Genomic DNA, 24,742 nt, shown 5'->3' on the forward strand with positions numbered 1-24,742 from the left:
CCCTTAGATTTCTCCTCATTTACCTGACTTGCTCAAAGAATAAGGATTTTCTGACTTTCCATGCCCTTCCATTGAAGAGGTTTGGATTCAAAAATTCATTTAAAAACATATTGTAGTTTGAAAAAAAATTGCCCTTGTAATTAAAACAAACAAATGTGAAATTCAAAACACATATTCCAGACTGTTATCTTAGATTTTACTAACCAATGTTACAACAAATGGAATTTTACATGGACAGTTAAGAGAAAAGGCTATTGTTTTAACTCTCCTGACATTTCAGTGTGCTTCCGCTCTCACATCAAGATCTGGAGCCCTGAAGAGCTTGCTGGCTACCTAAGCAGGCGTAATGGGGACCATAAGAGTACATAGCTCATAAATTCACAGCAGGGATTCATTGCATAATTATGCACTTAGGAGCTTAGAATGATGACCAGCACCTACTGAACACTGCATATTAGCTACTGTCCCCTTGGTACCATGGAACTCAGTGAAGCTGTGCAATTGTCCATCAACATCCTTTCATACTCCCAGCTCAGTCTTAAGCCCTAGAAACACGTGTAGCACATAAGATGGTTTAGTCCATCCTCAGAATCATCTCACCTTGAATCCATCTTCTATCCAGATATTTGTGAGGATAATCTGATCCAGGTTTGAATCCCAGTCTTTTCACTTTATAGTCGGAACCCAGGTCATCTGTAAAATGAGGGCACTCTCTGTTCTGTAAGGGGATCTTGAGCATGTAAGTCAATGTGTGTGAAGATTACTGCACAATACTTGGTACATCATGGATGCTTCATAAATGGGAAATATAGGATTTTATCATTATGATTTTTAAAGCTAAAGATATCATTGAGTTTAATGGGAGTTTTTTTTTTCTTTTCTTATTTTGCTTCCTTGTCTTTGGTCTTTCCATGAAGAAAAGGGCTTCTCTGGTGGCTCAGAAAGTAAAGAATCCACCTGCAATGCACAAGATCTGGGTTCAGTCCCTGGGTAGGGAACATCCCCTGGAGGAGGGCATGGCAACCCACTCCAGTATTCTTCGGGCTTCCCTGGTGGCTCAGATGATAAAGAATCTGCCTGCAATGCAGGAGACCTGGGTTAGATGCCTGGGTCGGGAAGATCTCCTGGAGTAGGAAATGGCAACCCACTCCAGTAGTCTCGACTGGAGAATCCCATGGACAGAGGAGCCTGGTGGGTAAGAAAAGACTCTGAGAACATTCCTGCTCTTCCATACCAGAAATGGCCAGTGGGAATATCCCTTTGAAACAGCTAAAGCTCTACAGGAATATGAGATGTGTGGTGGTCTTGGTTTTCCTGAGTCTTGGCAGATTCACTGGTGCTTCAACATGTCCAAACTGCTATATTTTAAATGGATAACCAACAAGGACATTCTGTATAGTACAGGGAACTCTGCTCAATGTTATGTGGCAGCCTGGATGGGAGGGGAGTTTAGGGAAGAATGGATACATGTATATGTACAGCTGAGTCACTTTGCTGTCAACCTGAAACTATCACAACATTGTTAATCAGCTATACCCCAATATAAAGTAAAAAGTTTTAAAATGAAGTACCTTGTGGAGTACCCTTGGGGAATGAACAGTTCACTAAATGAGACAGCCCCATGATACTCTGGCAGAACCAACACAAGTGCCTGGTCACAGCTGTGATAAATATTACTCCACATTCCAAAATCCAAAGCTAGCTCTCCAAGCTAATCCCAGAACAGATTGGAATCTAGCAAAACACACTATACAGTAGAAGTACTCATAGGAAGTTACTTTCTATCCAACTGTCAGCCTACGTTGTGTGGGCTTCATTTGAGTTAATTATTTGATTTATGAATGGTCAATGTTATTGACCATCTAGCTACCCATAAATGTTTCCACTTCATAAAACAATGACTTACTAGCCCACAAGTTCAATAAACAGGCATTGAGGGAAACAGTACCAATGGGGACTACTGACAAAGGTAGCCAGACACTCCTGGCTCCACAAGCAGTCTCCCAAAGACAGCAGAGAATTCACTTTGGATCTATAGATGCCTTGTTTGAGCCTGCATAAAGAAATCATTGCATGATTCAACTCAAACTTAGTTCTTCTAAATAGCAATAAATATTTGAATGTTGTAAGAAAACTGCTGAATATGTTACTGATTAGATATACACATGTAAAAAGAGAACCCCATGAACAGTATGAAAAGGCAAAATGATAGGATACTGAAAGATGAACTCCCCAGGTCGGTAGGTGCACAATATGCTACTGGAGATCAGTGGAGAAATAACTCCAGAAAGAATGAAGGGATGGAGCCAAAGCAAAAACAGTACCCAGTTATGGATGTGACTGGTGATAGAAGCAAGGTCCAATGCTGTAAAGAGCAATATTGCATAGGAACTTGGAATGTCAGGTCCATGAATCAAGGCAAATTGGAAGTGGTCAAACAGAAGATGGCAAGAGTGAATGTTGACATTTCAGGAATCAGTGAACTAAAATGGACCGGAATGGGTGAATTTAACTCAGATGACCACTATATCTACTACTGGCAGGCAAGAAACCCTTAGAAGAAATGGAGTAGCCATCATAGTCAACAGGAGTCTGAAATGCAGTACTTGGATGCAATCTCAAAAACGACAGGATGATCTCTGTTTGTTTCCAAGGCAAACCATTCAATATCACAGTAATCAAAGCCTATGCCCTGACCAGTAATGCTGAAGAAACTGATGTTGAAGAGTTCTATGAAGACCTACAAGACCTTCTAGAACTAACACCCAAAAAAGATGTCCTTTTCTATCCAGGGGACTGGAATGCAAAAGTAGGAAGTCAAGAAATACCTGGAATAACAGCAAATTTGGCCTTGGACTACAGAATGAAGCAGGGCAAAGGCTAACAGAGTCTTGCCAAGAAAACGTATTGGTCATAGCAAACACCATCTTCCAACAACACAAGAGACTATTCTAAACATGGACATCACCAGATGGTCAATACCAAAATCAGATTGATTATATTCTCTGCAGCCAAAGATGGAGAAGCTCTATACAGTCAGCAAAGACAAGACCAGGAGCTGACTGTGGCTCAGATCATGAATTTCTTATTGTCAAATTCAGACTTCAATTAAAGAAAGTAGGGAAAACCACTAGACCATTCAGGTATGACCTAAATCAAATCCCTTGTGATTATATAGTGGAAGTGAGAAATATATTCAAGGGGTTAGATATGATAGACAGAGTGCCTGAAGAAATATGAATGGAGGTTTGTGACATTGTACAGGAGGCAGTGATCAAGACCATCCCCCCAAAAAAGAGATGCAAAAAAAGCAAAGTAAAGTGGCTGTCTGAGGAGGCCTTACATATAGCTGTGAAAAGAAGGGAAGCAAAAAGCAAAGGAGAAAAGGAAAGATACAGCCATTTGAATGCAGAGTTCCAAAGCATAGCAAAGAGAGATAAGAAAGCCTTCCTCAGGGATCAATGTAAAAAAATAGAGGAAAACAATAGAATGGGGAAGACTAGAGAGCTCTTCAGGAAAATTTGAGATACCAAGGGAACATTTTATGCAAAGATGGGCACAATAAAGGACTGAAATGGTATGGACCTAACAGAAGCAGAAGATATTAAGAAGAGGTGGCAAGAATACACAGAAGAACTATACAAAAAAGATCTTCATGACCCAGATAATCACAATGGTGTGATCACTTACCTAGAGCCAGACATCCTGGAATGCAAAATCAAATGGGCCTTAGGAAGCATCACTACAAACAACGCTAGTGGAGGTGATGGAATCCAGTTGAGCTATTTCAAATCCTGAAAGATGATGCTGTGAAAGTGTTGCACTCAATATGCCAGCAAATTTGGAAAACTCACCAGTGGCCACAGGACTGGAAAAGGTCAGTTTTCGTTCCAATCCCAAAGAAAAGCAAAGTCAAAGAATGCTCAAACTACCGCACAATTGCACTCATCTCACACTGGTAAAGTAATGCTCCAAATTCTCCAAGCCAGGCTTCAACAGTATGTGAACCATGAACTTCCAGATGTTCAAGCTGGATTTAGAAAAGGCAGAGGAACCAGAGATCAAATTGCCAACATCCGCTGGATCATGGAAAAAGCAAGAGAGTTCCAGAAAAACATCTATTTCCACTTAATTGACTATGCCAAAGCCTTTGACTGTGTGGATCACAATAAACTGTGGAAAATTCTTAAAGAGATGGGAATACCAGATCACCTGACCTGCCTCTTGAGAAATCTGTATGCAGGTGAGGAAGCAACAGTTAGAACTGGATACGGAACAACACACTGGTTCCAAACTGGGAAAAGAGTATGTCAAGGCTGTATATTGTCACTCAGCTTATTTAACTTATATGCAGAGTACATAATGAGAAACGCTGGGCTGGATGAAGCACAAGCTGGAATAAAGATTGCCGGGAGAAATATCAATAACCTCAGATATGCAGATGACACCACCCTTATGGCAGAAAGTGAAAAAGAATTAAAGAGCCTCTTGAAGAAATTAAAGTGGAGAATGAAAAAGTTGTCTTAAAACTCAACATTCAGAAAACTAAAATCATGGCATCTGGTCCCATCACTTCATGGCAAATAGATGGGGAAACAGTGGAAACGGTGGCAGACCTTAATTAGGGATCTACTCCTTAATTAGGGTAACTACAGCCATGAAATTAAAAGACGCTTATTCCTTGGAAGGAAAGGTATGACCAACCCAGACAGCATTTTAAAAAGCAGAGACATTACTGTACCAACAAAAGTCCGTCTAGTCAAAGCTATGGTTTTTCCAGTAGTCATGTATGGATGTGAGACTTTAAAGAAATATGAGCACCAAAAAATGACGCTTTTGAACTGTGGTGTTGGAGAAGACTCTTGAGAGTCCCTTGGACTGCAAGGAGACCCAACCTGTCCATCCTAAAGGAAATCAATCCTGAATATTCATTGGAAGGACTGATGCTGAAGCTGAAACTCCAATACTTTGGCCACCTGATGCGAAGAGCTGACTCACTTGAAAAGACCCTGATGCTGGGAAAGATTGAAGGTGGGAGGAGAAGGGGATGACAGAGGATGAGATGGTTGGATGGCATCACTGACTCAATGGACATGAGTTTGAGTAAACTCTGGGAGTTGGTGATGGACAGGGAGGTCTGGTGTGCTGCAGTGCGTGGGGTCACAAAGAGTTGGACAAGACTGAGCAACTGAACTGAACTGAACTGATATGTAAAAAGAGCATACTCATCTTATGGAGTATTCAACATCTTGGCCATTTGTCAGCCAGTATAAAATAATTATTTCAGGGACTTCCCTGGTGGTCCAGTGGTTAGGAATCTGTCTTCCAACACAGGGGATGCAGGTTTGATCCCTGGTTGGGGAACTAAGCTCCCACAGGCTGTGGGGGCAACTAAACTTGAGCGCTGCAACTACTGAACCTATGCACCACAATAAAAGATCCTGCACGATGCAACTAAAACACAAAGCAGATAAATAAATAATATCATTCGTGTGATGTGGATTTGCTGCTCCTATACATTAAACCATGGTAAGGTTCATAGCACACGGGAAAGAAAGCCCCTTGTGATGCCATAATATTCAGTCCACATTGAGGAAGTTAGAGGTTCCTTAAAATGATAATCCCAGCTGGAGAACAAGGTCTGAAGGTCTGTGTGCCTCCACTTCCTTTGAAGATTTGCTGAATCTCACATCTTACAACAGGGTTTAACTCTGGGCTATCCTCATAATTATATGCTTCCCTACTCTGGTCAGTTTCTGCATCCCCAAACCTCCCACTGTCATCCAACTGTAATCCAGGAGTCCTCATTTTAAGCACCTACAAGAAAGATGAGAGTCTAATAACTTGTCTCTTGCTACCTGCAAACAGATTGTGAGTTCAGTTCTTCCAATAGAAGTGCACATTAAAAATGCTCAGTCTCATAGTGAACAGACTTGTGGACCCAGTAGGGGAAGGAGAGGGTGGGACGAATTGAGAGAATAGCATGGAAATATGTACATTGCCATATGTAAAGTAGATAACAAGTAGGAGTTTGCTGTGTGACACAGGGAACTCAACCCAGTGCTCTGTGACAACCAAGAGGGGTGGGGTGGGGTGGGAGATGGGAGCAGGGTTCTGGAGGGAGGGGACATATGTATACCTGTGGCTGATCATGATGATGAATGGCAGAGGCCAACACAATATTGTAAAGCAATTATCCTGCAGTAAACAAACAAAAATTTAAATGCTCGGTCTCTGTGTTCCTGACTGTAAGTGATGCTTGAGACTTGCTGACAAACCCCACAACAGCATGCAGACAAAAAACCCAGTTCTGCCTCCCTCAGCCTGTGTTCCTGCAGAAAGCCTGGGGTGGACAGCACAAGGAGAGCATTCTTTGGCTCTGTACCATCATCCACATAGGCAAGTCCCTGATCTGTTCTTTCATTTACTCAGACCTCTCTTGCAAGCCCCCGAGTCTGTGTGGGTACATAGGAGGGCTGGAAAGAGGGGGCCAGCTTGTGGTGACAGATCCTATATGGGCAAGGCCAGAAGAGGTCCAATCAGTCGGCTCCATGCTTGGGCAGAATTAACATAAATGTTACACCCACATGATAAAACCTGGTAACCTGAAAGCCAGGAAGACACACAGAAGAACTAAAAAAGCTGAGAATTTTATTTGTCATTTTGTTGAATATTTACAAAGTAATTTTATTGCTTATAAGACATTGTTTGTGAATTGATCCAATATACTTGGGTCAATAATCTTCACTGTTTTGCATGGTTTATCATGTAAACATATAAATAATTTGCATCTCAGTTTGGTTTTCATGGTATGGTATAGTAGTTATTTATGAAAAAAAGTGCAATTCATGCTCCCAATACTGGTAAAACTTATATAACTGGAAGAGGAAGAAAAGGGCATCATATATACAAGTGGGTGGTGAGAGCATTTATGTAATTTCTGTGTTGTGATAAGAAATAAAAATTCTTAAAGTTGCTTAGAAACTGACATTTTTACTTTTAGCCAAGCACCACTTCAATTTACTAAAACATGTTGCTCATTCTATTGGATGGAAAAGATCAAAGAAAACAAAACAAACTCATATCAGGGATTTATTTTATAACTTTTTTATACCTTTATCATACTATCCAGAAGTATATGTAGATTATATATATTCTACATATACAGAACTGTCAACGCTATAAGATGGTCTTCAAACTTTAAATAAGGGCTGCAACAGACCCATTTGACTTCCCAGGAGGTCCATTAATTTTATGACATCTTGCCAGATATTTTAATTAATCATGGTCTTCATGACTAATGAAGGCAGTGAATACATGTGCCTCAGTTATGATTCATTGAGCTCCACACACAGATCTAGAAAGAAAGAATCCTGCAAATGTTGAGTTCAATAGACATCATATGCTTTAATCAACCAGGAGACAGAAACTCATCAAAGGATGACCAATAAAAGTCAATCAACCTGGAGACAGAAATTCATCAATGGATTCCCAATAAAAGTCAATCAACCTAGAGACAGAAACTCATGGACAGATACACCAGCAGAAGAAAGTTTGATGAGAAACAGGATGTTTATATAAGTCTCATAGTGACAGTGTTAGTCACTCAGTCGTATCTAACTCTTTGTGAACCCATGGACTGTAGCCCACCAGGCTCCTCTGCCCATGGAATTCTCCAGGCAAGAATACTGGAGTGGGTTGCCATTCCCTTCTCCAGGGGATATTTCTTGACCCAGGGATCGAACCCGGATCTCCTGCATTGCAGGTGGATTCTTTACTGTCTGAGCCACCAGGGAAGCCCTTAAAGTCTCACAGTATCTCCTGACAAATCACTACAAAGGAAGCAATGGTAACTTTACAAGGGAGAGACATGGGAAGGACCATCTTTACCAAGTGAGCAAAGTCACCATCACCCAAATTCAGACAAACAGACATGGGCCTCCTGATGCAATGCACCAAGAAGGACACAATAGTTTCTGCTGTTCCTGCCAAAGGCAGAACCCAAATCTAGTTATGAGGAAATAGCAGACAAGTCAAACAGAGAAACAGTCTACAAAGATATATGGACTTTACTTTTCAACACAATATCAAGATCAGACTTCCCTGCTGGTGTGGTGGATGAGAATTCGCCAGAGGACATGGGTTCAATCCCTGGTCTGGGAAGATTCCACATGCCACAGAACAACTGAGCCCTTGAGCTACAACTACTGAAGCCTGCATGCTCTAGCACCTGTGCTATGCAACAAAAGAAGCCACCACAACGAGAAGCCCAGGCACCACACTGAAGAGTAGGCCCTGTTTGCTGTAACTAGAGAAAGCCAATACAAAGCAATGAAGACCCAGGGCAAACAAAAGTAAATATTTTTTAAAGGTCAAGATCAAGATCATAAAAATAGGCTGAGAAACTACATTAAAGGAAAACAGGCTATCAAATAAAGGTAATCTTTGACCTTAGATTAGGTTTAAAATGGTCAGAAAACCCACAGACATAGAAAACAAGCTTATGGTTACTAAAGGGAAAAGGAGAGGATAACATAGGAGTTTGGTATTAACATATATACATTCAGTTCAGTTCAGTTCAGTTCAGTTGCTCAGTCATGTCGGACTCTCTGCAACCCCATGAATCACACCACACCAGGCCTCCCTGTCCATCACCAACTCCTGGAGTTCACTCAGACTCGCGCCCATCAAGTCAGTGATGCCATCCAGCCATCTCATCCTCGGTCGTCCCCTTCTCCTCCTGCCCCCAATCCCTCCCAGCATCAAAGTCTTTTCCAATGAGTCAACTCTTCGCATGAGGTGGCTAAAGTACTGGAGTTTCAGCTTTAGAATCATTCCTTCCAAAGAAATCCCAGGGTTGATCTCCTTCAGAATGGAGTGGTTGGATTTCCTTGCAGTCCAGGGGACTCTCAAGAGTCTTCTCCAACACCACAGTTCAAAAGCATCAATTCTTTGGCGCTCAGCCTTCTTCACAGTCCAACTCTCACATCCATACATGACCACTGGAAAAACCATAGCCTTGACTAGACAGACCTTAGTCGGCAAAGTAATGTCTCTGCTTTGGAATATGCTATCTAGGTTGGTCATAACTTTCCTTCCAAGGAGTAAGCATCTTTTAATTTCATGGCTGCAGTCACCATCTGCAGTGATTTTGGAGCCCCAAAAAAGAAAGTCTGACACTGTTTCCACTGTTTGCCCATCTATTTCCCATGAAGTGATGGGACCAGATGCCATGATCTTTGTTTTCTGAATGTTGAGCTTTAAGCCAACTTTTTCACTCTCCTCTTTCACTTTCATCAAGAGGCTTTTTAGTTCCTCTTCACTTTCTGCCATAAGGGTGGTGTCATCTGCATATCTGAGGTTATTGATATTTCCCCCAGCAATCTTGATTCCAGCCTGTGTTTCTTCCAGTCCAGCGTTTTTCATGATGTTCTCTGCATCTAAGTTAAATAAGCAGGGTGACAATATACAGCCTTGATGTACTCTTTTTCCTATTTGGAACCAGTCTGTTGTTCCATGTCCAGTTCTAACTGTTGCTTCCTGACCTGCATACACATTTCTCAAGAGGCAGGTCAGGTGGTCTGGTATTGCCATCTCTTTAAGAATTTTCCACAGTTTATTGTGATCCACACAGTCAAAGGCTTTGGCATAGTCAATAAAGCAGAAATAGATGTTTTTCTGGAACTCTCTTGCTTTTTCCATGATCCAGCAGATGTTGGCAATTTGATCTCTGGTTCCTCTGCCTTTTCTAAAACCAGCTTGAACATCAGGAAGTTCACGGTTCATGTATTGCTGAAGCCTAGCTTGAAGAATTTTGAGCATTACTTTACTAGCATGTGAGATTAGAGCAATTGTGCGGTAGTTTGAGCATTCTTTGGCATTGCCTTTCTTTGGGATTGGAATGAAAACTGACCTTTTCCAGTCCTGTGGCCACTGCTGAGTTTTCCAAATTTGCTGGCATATTGAGTGCAGCACTTTCACAGCATCATCTTTCAGGATTTGAAATAGCTCAACTGGAATTCCATCACCTCCACTAGCTTTATTCGTAGTGATGCTTTCTAAGGACCACTTGATTTCACATTCCAAGATGTCTGGTTCTAGATGAGTGATCACACCATCGTGATTATCCGGGTTGTGAAGATCCTTTTTGTACAGTTCTTCTGTGTATTCTTGCCATCTCTTCTTAATATCTTCTGCTTCTGTTAGGTCCATACCATTTCTGTCCTTTATTGAACCCATCTTTGCATGAAATGTTCCCTTAATATCTCTAATTTTCTTGAAGAGATCTCTAGACTTTCCCATTCTGTTGTTTCCCTCTATTTCTTTGCATTGATCGCTGAAGAAGGCTTTCTTATCTCTTCTTGCTATTCTTTGGAACTCTGCATTCAGATGCTTATATCTTTTCTTTTCTCCTTTGCTTTTCGCTTGTCTTCTTTTCACAGCTATTTGTAAGGCTTCCCCAGACAGCTATTTTGCTTTTTTGCATTTCTTTTCCATGGGGATGGTCTTGATTCCTGTCTCCTGTACAATGTCATGAACCTCATTCCATAGTTCATCAGGCATTCTATCTAACAGATCTGGGCCCTTAAATCTATTTCTCACTTCCACTGTATAATCATAAGGGATTTGATTTAGGTCATCCCTGAATGGTCTAGCGGTTTTCCCTACTTTCTTCAATTTGAGTCTGAATTTGGTAATAAGGAGTTCATGGTCTGAGCCACAGTCAGCTCCTGGTCTTGTTTTTGTTGACTGTATAGAGCTTCTCCATCTTTGGCTGCAGAGAATATAATCAATCTGATTTCGGTGTTGACCATCTGGTGATGTCCAGGTGTAGAGTCTTCTCTTGTGTTGTTGAAAGAGTGTGTTTGCTATGACCAGTGCATTTTCTTGGCAAAACTCGATTAGTCTTTGCCCTGCTTCATTCCACATTCCAAGGCCAAATTTGCCTGTTACTCCAGGAGTTTCTTGACTTCCTACTTTTGCATTCCAGTCCCCTATAATGAAAAGGACATCTTTTTTGGGTGTTAGTTCTAAAAGGTCTTGTAGGTCTTCATAGAACCATTCAACTTCAGCTTCTTCAGCATTACTGGTTGGGGCATAGACTTGGATTACTGTGATATTGAATGGTTTGCCTTGGAAATGAACAGAGATCATTCTGTCATTTTTGAGATTGCATCCAAGTACTGCATTTCGGACTCTACTGTTGACCATGATGGCTACTCCATTTCTTTTGAGGGATTCCTGCCTGCAGTAGTAGATGTAATGGTCATCTGAGTTAAATTCACCCATTCCAGTCCATTTTAGTTCACTGATTCCTAGAATGTCAAAGTTCACTCTTGCCATCTCCTGTTTGACCACTTCCAATTTGCCTTGATTCATGGACCTGACATTCCAGGTTCCTATGCAATATTGCTCTTTACAGCATCAGACCTTGCTTCTATCACCAGTCACATCCATAACTGGGTATTGTTTTTGCTTTGGCTCCATCCCTTCATTCTTTCTGGAGTTATTTCTCCACTGATCTCCAGTAGCATATTGGGCACCTACTGACCTGGGGAGTTTTCTTTCAATATCCTATCATTTTGCCTTTTCATACTGTTCATGGGGTTCTCAAGGCAAGAATACTGAAGTGGTTTGCCATTCCCTTCTCCAGTGGACCACATTCTGTCAGACCTCTCCACCATAACCCGCCCGTCTTGGGTTGCCCTGCGGGCATGGCTTAGTTTCATTGAGTTAGACAAGGCTGTGGTCCTAGTGTGATTAGATTGACTAGATTTCTGTGAGTATGGTTTCAGTGTGTCTGTCCTCTGATGCCCTCTTGCAACACCTACCATTTTACTTGGGTTTCTCATACTACACATAAAACAGATAACCACTAATGACATACTGTATAGCACAAGGAACTATACTCAATATTTTGTAATAACCTATAAGGGAAAAGAATCTTAAAAGAACAGATATATATGTATGTATTGGGCTTTTCAGGTGGCCATAGTGGTAAAGAATCTGCCTGATAATGCAGGAGATGAAAGAGACTTGGGTGTGATTCCTGGATTAGGAAGATCCCCTGGAGTAGGTTGGAAATGGCACCCCCCCCCTCCAGTATTCTTGCCTGGAGAATTCCATGGACAGAGGAGCCTGGCAGGCTACAGTCCATGGAGCCAAAAATTCAGACAATGACTGAGCGACTGAGCGCTTACTTACCTTATGTAAGTGCTTCGCTGTATGCCTAAAACTAATACAACACTGTTAATCAACTATACTTCAATTTTTAAAAATAGTCAGAAAAGAAATGGTGATAAAGAAATGCCATCTAGGGAAATACTAAATATAGACTGTGGACTGAATAGTAGCATTTTATTAGTGGCAAATATCTTGATTTTGATCATGATAGTAAGATTATGTAAAAGAATATTAACGCTTTAAGGAAATCCATGACAAAGTGTTTAGGGGCAAAACAATGCATTTAGATGTATTTAGGGACATCTCCAACTTCCATATAATTCAGAAAAAACAAGTGTGTGCATGTACAAAGAAAAGGAGAGAAAGATAAAATGTAAATAATTGATAATTCCAGGTAAAGGGTATTCAGGAGATCCTTGTAGTACTCTTTTTTTCTTTAAAAAAAAAAAAAAGGCTTTTTATTTTATATTGGAGTATAGCCTATTAACAATGCCGTGGTAGTTTCAGGTGGACAGCAAAGTGACTCAGCCATATATGTAAGTGTATCCATTCTCCCCTAAACTCTCCTCCCATCTAGGTTGCCACATAATATTGACCAGAGTTCCCTGTGCTATACAGTATGCTCTTGTTAGTTATCTATTTTAAATATAGCAGTGTTTCTTGTCCAAGTCTATAAAGTTTCCAATAAGTTTTAAATGGTATTCAAATAGTATCAAGGAAAAAAAATCAGAGCTGGAAAAAAAAATCATCCATAAAATATTTATGTCACAGTGTGTCAGCTGGATGGAATTTTGAAAATTTTCTAGCCTGTTCTAGCTCCTTTAGAGAATACCAGGCATCATTTTGAAGCAAATTTTCATGATAGTATGGACAGAATCACATGAGTGGCCACTGTTAGCCTTGTCAGCACCCAGTAGCACTTGAGGGGTGTCTCCCTGGGAGACCCTGATGTAGACAGACTAGAGGGGACAAGATGGACTAAAAGCTCAGTGGGAGAAAAGGACCAAGAACTGTTCCAGAAATGATAAAAGATCCATTTTGTTATTTGAATTATGTGTCCTACTTTAATACATTTGGAAAATTCCCTCAAAATGCAACATATTTTTTATAAGAACCCCTGAGCTGCCACCACATCATAATTTGTAAAAATATAGCTTGAAGCAAGATAACTCTGCAGTAGTATTTAAATTGTTTTCAGATGCAAGCAGTGAGATAATGAGCTTTTCCCCAAAACAAAAGAAGAACAAAGCTAAAACCCTCATCTTCAGTTTCATCCAATAATTTATCCAAGGAACATCATGTAATCACCTACAGGGTACTTAGTAGACAAAGGCCCTTCAAATTATTTGGCATTATGTGGCATTAGCGATACACTTGGTCTCTAGCAGGCATGTCAGAGTCACACATCCAGATCGTGGTCCTGATTCCCACGCCGCCCTCCAAACCCTCTCCTTAGCCCATCCTCGCCCTGTCTTCCCACCTCAGAAAATGGCAAAGTCCCTTTTCTAATTGCTCACACAGTGAACCTTAGAGACAGTCATGAGTCTGCTCTTGGTCTCACATTCAGTATCTAAGCCAAAAGCAAATTCCATCTTTCTACCTTCAAAATAGATCCCAGGGGGACTTCCTGGTGGTCCGGTGGCTAAGACTACACAGTCATAATGCAGGGGACCTGAGTTCCATCCCTGGTCAGAGAACTGGATTCCCACATGCCACAACTAAGTGCAAATGCCACAACTAAGAGTTAACATGCCACAACTAGAGATCCCATGTGCTGCAACTAACACTGGGCGCAGTCCAAATAAATTAAAAAAAAAAAAAATCAGATCCCAAATCTGACCATGTCATAACTCCTCCACTTCGACTTCTCAGAACTAAGTGCCAGCAAATCTCACCTGGATTACCTAAACAGCATGTACAGTTCTTCCAGCTTTTGCCCTTCCTGAAACGTTCTGCACTCAGAGGATAGAAAGACCTTGTTTGAAAAGTAAGATCAGTGTTGTTTTAGTCTGCTTAGATTGCCGTAACAAAGTACCAGCATATGGGGGGCCTTAAACACAGACACTTATTTCCTCAGAGGTTTGCAGGCTGCAAGTCCAAGACTGAGGTGTGGGCAGAGTTGGCTCCTCCTGAACCTTCTCTCCTCAGTCTGTGAGTGGCTGTCTTCTTCCTGTGTCTTCACATCATCTTCCTTCTGTGCCTGTGTCCTAATCCCCTCCTGTTATACAGGCACCAGTCATATTGGATCAGAGCCCAGCCACATGATTGAGTGAGTGAATGTTCAGTCATGTCCAACTCTTTGAGATCCCATGGACTATACAGTCAGTGGAGTTCTCCAGGCCAGAATACTGGAGTGGGTAGTTGTCCCCTTCTCCAGGGGATCTTCCCAACCTAGAGATCAAATCCAGGTCTCCCACATTGCAAGCAGATTCTTTACCAGCTGAGCCACCAGGGAAGCCCAAGAATACTTATGTGGGTATCCTATCCCTTCTCCAGCACATCTTCCTGACCCAGGAATCGAATCAGGGTCTCCAGCATTGCAGGCGGATTCTTTACCAGCAGAGCTACCAGGGAAGCACTGCTGCTGCTGAGTCGCTTCAGTCGTGTCCGACTCTGTGCAACCCCATAGATGGCAGTCCACCAGGCTCCCCCGTCCCTGGGATTCTCCAGGCAAGAACACTGGAGTGGGTTGCCATTTCCTTTTCCAATGCATGAAAGTGAAAAGGGAAAGTGAAGTCGCTCAGTCATATCTGACTCTTCACGACCTCATGGACTGCAGCCCACCAGGCTCCTCTGTCCATGGGATTTTCCAGGCAAGAGTACTGGAGTGGAGTGCCATTGCCTTCTCTGAGGGAAGCCCTACTCCTACCCATATGATCCAATTTTAACTAAATTTGTTTTTAAAATGAAAAAATGTGGGCTTCCCTGGTGGCTCAAATGGTAAAAAAAAGAAAAAAAGAAAAGAAAAAAAAAAAAAGCCTGCAATGCAAGAGACCTGGGCTCAATCTCAGGGTCAGGAAGATCCCCTGGAGAAGGGAATGGCTACCCACTCTAGTATTCTTGCCTGGAGAATTTCAAGGACAGAGGAGCCTGGTGGGCTTTAGTCCACAGGGTCACAAAGAGTCAGACATGACTGAGCAACTTTCCCTTTGTGTTCATATGACCCAATTTTAACTAAATTTGACCTCAAAGTCCCCACCTCCAAATACAGTCACAGTCTGAGGTACTGGGGGGTTTGGACTTTATCCTATGGATTTTGAGGGGAACACATTTCAGCCCATAAAAGCCAGAGAACACCCTCCTCTTGGAGCCTTCAGAAGCTCCCCCTAAGACTCAACATAGAAATCAAAATTCCTAGAGAGACCTAAACACCCTATAAGATCTGATCCCAAGAACACGTTGATCTCACAGCCTGTTATTCTGCTGCTTGCTCACTCCTTTCTCGCCCCTCTGACATCCTTGCTGTTCCTACAACATGCCAAGCACACCCATCTTGGGATATCTTCAAGGCTGCTCCTTCTGCCTGAGTGTCTCTTTCCCCAGACATCCACATGGTCTTCAGCTCATTTTTTTCAAGTCTCTGAACAAATGTCACCTTATCAAGGCTAAGCCTCCCCAATCATTCCATAAGTAACAGCAGACAATCCTCAGCACCCCTACCCTTCCCTGATCTGTTGTTCCCCACAGCCCTGGCCACCATCTCAACTGCAAGTTTCCTAAGGCACCTTTTCCATCCAGTTTGTGGACCACCCTCAGCACTTAGAATACTACATGGCTCAGAGTAGGCACTGGTGAATATTTGTTGTGATTAAATAAACTAATGTTACCAGTTTGCACTAGGCTCTGAGAGAAATATAAAAATAACTAGCACATTCCTGCCTTCAAGTAGAAAAGATTACAGTCTTGAATGTTAGGAAATCACTTAGTTTCCATGTTTTGTTTTGTTTTTTTTTTTTAATGTGAAGAAATAAAGAGGGATAACCCAATTTGTTGCATTTGTGTATTATTTTTTAGATAATATCTAGCATGTGACCAGCTCAAAAATAAATTAACCAATACCATGAAAAATACAAAAAAGAGGGAAGAGCAAAATACTCTAGTTTTGTAAAATGACTAAAAAGCATTTTCTAGCCAATTCATTTCCTTGAGACATCTAACAATTTGTATGACAGCATATATTTCTTTTGTCCCTTTCTTTAGTACTAAATCTGCCACAGAACATGTCAAGGCTCTAAAGGTATTTTTAGGTTTCCTTTTTTAGACTATAAACATATACAACTCAAATGGAATCTGCCCACTTTTGTTAATTCTGCCTGGATAATCCCTGTTTACACCATTGCCTCCAAAGTTTACTCCCTCTAAAGAGCTCTCCATGAGCCCAGGGGGGATTGTCTGAAAGACCCTCATAAGTTGTATCACTTCATTTAATGGTATTTAGTGACAGCAAAGACTGAAAGTCTGAAGTGGAAGGACAAGCCTTAATTCTACCCCTAACTATCATGATTAAGCTCTGACATTTGATTTGCTCCTTTTATTTGGGAGTCTTGATGTCTTCCACCATCTACACTCAGTGTGCTGTAGTAATGAGCAGAACTCCTGAGGGCATTCTGCAGCCACACACTCTACATGCAGCCAAAGAAATCCATGCATGGTTCTCCCAATATGTTGAGCTATTTCAAGCCCCTAAGCCTTTGTCCAGGATGTTTCCATTACATGGAAGTCTCTCACTTGCCTATCTGCCTAGCTCAATCTTAATCATTTTTCCTGACTCAGCTCAAGTTATTACCTCCAAAGTCCCCTTTTTGACCCCTCAGACAGTGAGTTACTCCCTTCCCTGGGCTCCTATGGCACTTAGCTCGTACCTGAATGCCAGCATTAATCATCATATTAGATTGCTGTTGTTTTTGTTGTTTAGCTGCTAAGTTTTCCCCAACTCTTTGCAACCCCGTGGACCGCAGCCCTCCAAGTTCCTTTGTCCATGTGATTTCCCAGGCAAGAATACTGGAGTGGGTTGCCATTTTCTTCTTCAGGGGATCACCCCAATCCAGGGGTTGAACCCACATCTCCTGCTTGGCCAGTGGATTCTTTACCACTGAGCCACATGGGAAGAACAGGCTAGGTTATATTGCAGTAACAATCAACTCCCCAAATCCTAATTATTTATAAACAAGGGTGTATTTCTCTTTCAAGCAAAATCTGCTCAGGTAATGGTGATCCTTGTCTTCCATGCAGACTTAGTGACCCCAGCTAACAGTGCTTTTTCTGCCTGTTCCAACAGGAGCATATGATCTATTCATTCAGGATAACTGAATAGGAAAACACTTGTCTGGAAGTGAAGTTTCATCCACAGCCCATTAGACAGAAATGGTCACTCTGATCCTGCCTGACTACAAATGTGTACCCAGGAGAAAAGCTTAAGGTATGGATGAACATGACAAGTCTGACTGCAGTGAGCTTTGATGTCGTCTGTCTAGTCAAGGTAAATATCTCCAATAATAGAGTGTGAGCATTTTAACTGGAGGGAGGAATCACAATTATTCTTCTCAATTCTGTAGCCCCAGTTCTGAAAACAGTGCCTGAACCCTAGAAGGTACCCAATAAATACTGAATGAATGAATGAATAGACTAACTGAGATCAACTGCCTGGAACTGAGAGCGCTCAGCATCTCTAAAAGTACATAGTCACCTAGTATCAGGAAGAAAGCAAGGTTTGTTGGGGAAATGAAAGAAAAAAAATAGATGTTAGGAAAGCATTGGTATTGACTATAACACTTCACAATTAGTTGTTGATTGAGTAAATGGATGGATGGGTGAGTAGATGGATGGATGATGGATAGGTGGGTGGATGGATGATTTGACAGAATACCTCCCCATCCCTGCTGCCAATGATCCTACTCTTGTTCAGATCATCATCGTTATCATCTACTTTATTATAACTGCCATCATAATAAACATTATTGTCTACAATCTTGTCTATCCCTCTCAATATATTTTCTTTCTTTTTTTTTTTACTTAATATGGGCTTTTATTTACTTAATATGGGTTTTTTTAGATTAATTAATTTTACTTTACAATATTGTATTGGTTTTGCCATACATTGACTTGAATCCATCACGAGTGTACATGTGTTCCCCATCCTGAACCCCCCTCCCACCGCCCTCCCCATCCCATCCCTCTGGGTCATCCCAGCGCACCAGCCCCGAGCACCCCGAGCACCCCGAGCATCAATATATTCTCTACACTGACGTCAGTCAGTCATCATTCTAGAAGTGAGATTAAATCCTGACATCACCCTACTTTCTTTAAAAAAAAATCAATTATTCCATCATTTAAAGAAAGGAAAAACACTCAAAGTCCTTCATATGATATTCAGTGTCCTTTGCAGCATGATTGGAACTTGTGCCTTTACCATCCTCCACCTATGTCTCTCTACACTTCTTCCCACACAGACCCAATTAGCTGTGGCCACAAAGCTTAGGCTATTAGTTATTCTCTGAAAAGAATGTGCATGATCCTGTATCTGATCCTGTGCTCACGTTTTCCTTCCCCTCCCTATTACAGGTGTCTAAGTCAACTGGTCTTTCCTCTGTGAAGCCTCTCCAGGTCACCTTCAGATGGGGTTCATCACTCGCTTCTGTGTTCTCCCATTATCCTTAATTGGTGCTTCTCTGTAATACTGCACTTAGGATAATAGGCTTTGTATCTGGATTTAAAACAGTAGAGCTGGAAAAAAGGACACTCTAGTTGTATATGCATTATCTATTAGACTGTGTTTCCTTGAAAGCAAGGACCACATTTGGCTGTTCGGATAAGGATGGTGCGCTACACATCATAGGCAACCAGTCACTCATTGTTTCATTCAACAAAGCTTATTCAGTGTCTAACACGGCCAGGCAGTGAGCAAGACAATTAACATTTGCAGAAATTACAATTAAATCCTAAGTAGAGTTCTGTTCTCCCAGAGCCCTCTTTCAGTTACACATAGTACACTATGCCATGTGATGTTTTACATCATTAATAAAGCCAATTTCATAATTAAATGTACCTTCATTAGCTTGTCCAGATGCCTATAGCACTTTTGATGTATATTCTTCAAAAGAGCAAAACAAAGACCCTCACTGTGAACTACTTCCCTGATAGTATCTCATATTCATTTTTCAGGAGATTGGATTGCCACTCTCTGAGTTTTATGGAAGTTTTATTGGTCAATCTGACCTTTTGGATATGAACACATATTGGTTACAGGATGCAGAAGTCAGGCTCCCCATTGCTGGTGTGCATTTATTGCTACACACATCCCCATTACTCAAGACAAAATGTCTGTGGTGTTTTTAAGATGATCCTTAATCTTTTCAAGAACCACATAAAATTGTTCTTGCACTCATCAGGCTTTCATTGTATTTCTTTTTAAGGCATCAATAGAGCAAACTGTGAATGATTTCAAACAGCTTCTGTTTTCTTCACGGTGGAGAAGTTGGGTGCATTTCCTCCCAGAGGATTTAATAGCAGAGAACCAGCTCTCCATGCTAAACCATCCTTCTCCCTTCAGACCAGGCCCCACAACTCCTATTAAAGTTAATGGAGACAATTATGTCCACAAAGCAAAGGGAAAATAAACCCCTTCATTTGTAAATTAGTTTGATTCCAGGAGATTTTCTCTATCAAACCAAGAAAGAATAACGTGAAAACACGTCAGTCATGACTCCCTTAATTTAACTGTCTGAAACAAACGTTCATCTGGGCAGCCTCCCATTCGCTCCAAGAAGAAAAAGAGAGACAGCAAATTCTCAACAGTTCCGAGGGATACGAGTCATGAATTCCTGCACTATTTCCTTCCCAAGAAAGGCCTTTTAGTAAATGATAAACGGTGAGTCTGTCGATCGTGTTTGGTAATCCTGTACAGCTTTACAGATCAGGTCTCACTTTCCAGAAGCCATTTACTATGGAGATAGATGGTTTTGTTTTCAACTGTGCTCACTATTTGTTTTTTTTTCTTTTCAGAAAGAATAGAGTAGACATCTCTCTCTTTTTTCATACTACAAAAAACTGAAAAATACATTTTCCCCTTTCTAAAAACATCTAAATTCAGTTCTAACACAGTGATAAACTGACTGTCTATGATAGAGCTGGCTGGCTGGCAGGAGCCTGGTGGGCTGCCGTCTATGGGGTCGCACAGAGTCGGACACAACTGAAGTGACTTAGCAGTAGCAGCAGCATGATAGAGCTGAGACTTCCAAGAGCACTGACCCAGAATAGTACCTATAATTAACAGTTTCCTTTGGAGTGTCTTCCTTTCTGGGAAAAAGCACTCAGCAAGCATTCAGTCATCATTTAGATATGCGGACTGCAGGGACACTTCTGATGTAACAGTCAAGATTCACCTGCCCGGACTCCCCTGGTGGTCCAGTGGTTAAGAATTCGTTTGTCAATGCAGAGGACATGGGTTCGACCCCTGCTCTGGGAGGATTCCACATGCTGAGGGGCAACTAAGCCCATGTGGTGCAGCTACTGAAGCCCATGTACCCTACAACCCACGCTCTGAAACAAGAAAAACCGTCACAATGAGAAGCCCGAGGATTACAGCTAGAGAGGAGCCCCCGCTCCACTGCAACTAAAGAAAGCAAGCGCACAGCAACAAAGACCCAGCACAAATGAAACTAAGTTAAGTAATTTTTAAAAGCAAGTCTCTTGCCCATTTTGCCTTTGGAATAAAACTGCTGCTGCTGCTAAGTCACTCCAGTCGTGTCCGGCTCTGTATGACCCCACGGACTGCAGCCTACCAGGCTCTTCCGTCCATGGGATTTTGCAGGCAAGAGTACTGGACTGGGGTGCCATTGCCTTCTGCAGAAATAAAACTAACATATCTCAAAAATACAATGAGGTAGGAGGTTTATCTTCACATATAGACAGGTGTCATCCATACAGTGTTCTCCTGGGACGTTCTATCTTCATTTTCCTACCAGCAGACTGGCCTCTCTCCTTCTGCACCACAGTGACTCAGGGCACAACACACAACAAGATTATGTGCTTTATCCCAACTGGGCACTTTGTCTTCTCTAGGATGTGCTGCCCCTCATAGATAATGGCACTATAGCTATGGCTGCTTGGTCCTGATGGCCAGAGTTCCCAATAGGTTAAGTAAGAAATGGTTTCATTCTGCTGTCATCATATTCCTTCTATGTTCAGTGGCAAACCTGTTCTCCTTCAAAAATAAGCAAATGTTTTAAAGCAGGGGTCCCCAACCTCTGGGTCTCAGATCAGTACCTCCTGTCATATCAGTGACAGCATTAGGTTAGAAATAAAATGCACAATAAATATAATGGGCTTGAATCATCCCAAAACTATTCCCCCCCCTTCGCAGTCTATGGAAAAATTATCCATGAAACCAGTCCCTGATGTCAAAAAGGTTGGGGACCCCTGTTTTAAAGGTTCAAACTCAATATTAAAGCTACAAAGGATAACACAAATTGGTATATGTAATATATAATACATTTCAAAATGATACACACTTAGAATAAAATTAAAGGGGAAAAAACACCTTCAAAATATAGTCAGACTGATCCCAGCATTATCTATAATACCAAGAAATGGTACAAGAAATGACTCATCACTGAGTCTCCAGTACCTGTACAAATTCATTAGAGAGTGATCATCAAATATTTATTAAATAAATTAATGGAAAATAAATTATGGGACTTTCCCATAGTTTGAAACTTTAATTCCTTTTAGATAAGAAATATAATGCTTTGATGATGCTGGCAGACAGTAGTTACTTTTGTAGGGATGAAGTATACACTGAGAAGGAATATTTCATGCGATGCTGGGGGTATCATCTGAATAGTAGTTACATGGAAATATTGGATTGTCTAAAAACGTTGTTCAGGTTTTTCTGCAAGATGTTATAAATGCTACAGATGTTATGTGTATTATATATATATATATGAAAATATGTACATATGTGTAAGATACATATATATAAAATGTAAGATGTATATATATGTAAACATATTTGTATATATATGTGTGTGTACAAATTCATCCAGATGAACACTTTAGATTACCTATAGAGCATATAATTACCTCACACCAGTGTCACCCAGGGAGTGTGCTCTTAGGGAAAGAGACACCATTAGCCACATGACCTTTGAACTGGTCACTCAGACCCTTCATTAGGCTTCAATTTCCTCTTTAAAAACAAGACACTATGATTAGGTCCAAGGCCACTATCAACTCTATCTTTCTATATTTCAATGAAAGAGGAGTTTTATTGTATAAATAGAACTTCTGACATCAACTTGATTTAAGAGAATACCTACAGAAATAGACTTTTATGTTTAACTTCTCATCTACATAAAATTGGTTTTGCTTTCATTTCCCAATTCAATGATAGAAGTGACTATTGTCCCATATGATGAACATTCAACAAATATTAGAAGCAAAGAACTTTATCATTTTTTACCTTGTGCCAAATTGAATATACTCTGTTCATCCTCAATAAATATTAATGGCTTTGATGCTCATAAAGCTAATTATCTCCAATTCCCCAGATTTAACATACCACCACAAAGTAAGTTAGCTCATCTTCATTTAGGAGTCTGCATCATCCTCAAAATTTTTTATAAGACAATCCCTGATATTATAAATTAAACATTAATATTTTGACCAAGCTGGATGAAAACTAGGAAAGCTCAAAGACTGAATCTCAGTTTTGAACTTGCTCTAGGATCATAAAGGGCCAAAAACAAATGAGGCATATCCAAGTAAGTTTCTATGCACTAATATGCCAGCAGGATTAGTGTAGTTGCTTTAGAGGATTAATGAACTCAAGGTATTGTCTTAACCTAAAGCTGGAGCTTCTTGATATTGATTAAGTGTCACCATGAATTACACAGCCTTGTGTTGCTGGACCAAAGATATCCATCATTTATTCCCCATCAACAGTCTCTTCTTAAAGAAGCTGCCTCACCTACTGCTCAGAATGGGCAATTGCCCACCACAATTGCTAGGACTGGGAAAGACAGAACATGCTCTAGGCTGGATTGTCACACCTTCCAGGCAGGAATCTGGAACTAAGAAATGGACTCTGAATCAGGCAGATGGTGTTGGAGCTGAAGATTCATGTACAGTCAGGTCTGCATGGCAGGCAAAAGACAGATATTGTGCAAAGCTATCATCTTCGTCCATTGAGCTGCTATAACAAACAGAATATTGTAGACTGAGTGGTTTATAAACTGGGTCATTTCTCACAGCACTAAAGCCTGGAAGTCCAAGATCAAGGTGACAAAAGTAAAATGATTCAGTTATACATGTATTTTTAAATACTCTTTTCTGTCATGCTTTATTATAGTGTAGTGACCTTGTTGTTTAACTTGTGTTCAGTTGCTCAGTTATGTCCGACTGTTTGCAACCCCATGGACTACAGCATACCAGGCTTCCCTATCCTTCACCATCTCCCGGAGTTTGCTTACATTCATGTTCATTGAGTTGTCCATCCAACCATCTCATCCTCTGTCAGCCTCTTCTCCTGCCTTCAAAAATCTTCCCCAGCATCAGGGTCTTTTCCAGTGAGTCAGCTCTTGGCATCAGGTGGCCAAACTATTGGAGCTTCAGCTTTAGCATTAGTCCTTCCGATGAATATTTAGGACTGGTTTCCTTTAGGATTGACAGGTTTGATCTCCTTGCTATCCAAGAGATTCTCAAGAGTCTTCTCCAGCACCACATTCGAGGGCATCAATTCTCCTGTGCTCAGTATTTTTTATTGTCCAGCTCTCACATCCGTACATGACTCCTGGAAAAACCATAGCTTTGACTTTGTTGTTTAATAGCATACAAACTACACCTTTTGCTAAATAGGTGACTATTAGCTAATAGGTGACTCTACCTTTCGCTAAATAAAAGTCCCTTGTGGTTCAGGTAGGTGCACCACAGGGACCACAATGAGAAGCAAAGAGCAAATGGTAGTCTGGGCAGCAAAGAAGACCCTTTATACCCATTCCTGGGAATCATGGTCCTGGCAAGACAAAGACCCACCCATAGTCACTAGAACTGCAGAGGTAGGACTGGGACACTCACTGCCCGCCATCTAACATCAGAGACCACGTATCATACTCTCACCATTGAGGACTAGCCTTATGACAGAAGGCAGTCTCTAAAGAGGGGATTGTTCATCTTTTTTACAAATTTTTATTTAATAATGCAATATAGTTGAAATGCAATGTTGTGTTGGTTTCAGGTGCACTGCAAAGTGATTCAGTTGTATATACACATATCTATTCTTTTTCAAATTCTTTTCCCATTCAGGTTATTACAGAATATTAAGCAGAGTTCCCTGTGCTCTACAGTAGGTCCTTGTTGGTTATCTATTTTAGATAGTGTATGTATGTCAATCCCAAACTCTCAATGTATCCCTCCTCCCCACACCTTTTCCTTTCGGTAATCATAGTTTGTTTTCTGATTCTGTGGTTTATTTTTATTTATGCAAAGTGCAAGTCAGCCATAGGAGTCTAGAAAACTTCTATGAGCTTCTGACATTTTTCTAGACCTCAAAGGGGCTTTAAGA

The sequence above is a fragment of the Budorcas taxicolor genome, chromosome 13, assembly GCF_023091745.1.
Source record: "Budorcas taxicolor isolate Tak-1 chromosome 13, Takin1.1, whole genome shotgun sequence".
Taxonomy (NCBI): Eukaryota; Metazoa; Chordata; class Mammalia; order Artiodactyla; family Bovidae; genus Budorcas; species Budorcas taxicolor.